This window comes from Gossypium hirsutum, chromosome A05 (assembly GCF_007990345.1).
Source record: "Gossypium hirsutum isolate 1008001.06 chromosome A05, Gossypium_hirsutum_v2.1, whole genome shotgun sequence".
NCBI classification, from domain to species: domain Eukaryota; kingdom Viridiplantae; phylum Streptophyta; class Magnoliopsida; order Malvales; family Malvaceae; genus Gossypium; species Gossypium hirsutum.
Genome location: NC_053428.1, coordinates 50,092,619 through 50,093,457, shown reverse-complemented (window position 1 = coordinate 50,093,457; position 839 = coordinate 50,092,619). Strand labels below are relative to the sequence as shown.

Below are 839 nucleotides of genomic sequence, written 5' to 3'. Positions count from 1 at the left end.
TCAAGGATTATTACCCATGTAGTTCAGTTGCTCATTATTCATGTTATGGGCATAAGGTTGGTATTTCGAATGGTTTGTTCCACCTGCACTTGCTTCGCACTGTATTACTGGGTGAACCTATGAAGAACTAAGAAAACCATCAATTTTCTTATTCAAAAGTTCTACCTGATTAGAAAGCATGGTGACTGAATCGACGTTATAAACGCCGGCTATTTTCGTAGGCTTTGTCCTCATGACTTGCCAGTGATAGTTATTCAGTGACATCTCCTCTATAAACTCATAGGCATCTTCCGGTGTTCTATTGTTGATGGTTCCACCAATAGCTGCATCAATCATTTGCCAAGTCAAAGGATTCAGACCATTGTGGAATGTTTGTACTTAGAGCCAAAGCGGTAACCCATGGTGAGGGCACCTTCTCAGTAAGTCCTTGTATCTCTCCCATGCATCGTAGAGTGTTTCTAGATCCATCTTCACAAAAGAAGAGATTCATTACGTAGTTTAGCTGTTTTAGCCGGCGGAAGGTATTTTAGTAAAAAAATTTTGGTCATTTGTTCCCTAGTAGTAATTGACCCTCGTGGTAACGAGTTCAACCATTGTTTAGCCTTGTTTCTTAATGAAAAAGGGAATAACTGAAGACGAATGGCATCGTAAAAAATGCCATTTATTTTAAATGTATCGCAGAATTCCAGGAATTGGCCAAGTGAGTGTTTGGATCCTCATCCTGCAAACCATCAAACTGAACAAATTGCTGCATCATTTGAAGAGTGTTAGGTTTTAGTTCAAAGTTATTTGCAGCTACAGTAGGTCTAACTATGCTAGATTCAGTTCCTGTTAAAGAA

The 839-nt window shown here is 39.1% G+C and overlaps 1 non-coding gene across 1 annotated transcript; it reads left to right on the top strand.

The window, feature by feature from the left end:
* The first annotated feature begins 394 nt into the window (after positions 1-394).
* LOC121229968 (small nucleolar RNA R71) lies at positions 395-500 on the top strand. The gene has a single exon (XR_005927919.1). It is a non-coding gene; the product is annotated as a small nucleolar RNA R71 (small nucleolar RNA).
* Positions 501-839: the final 339 nt, after the last annotated feature.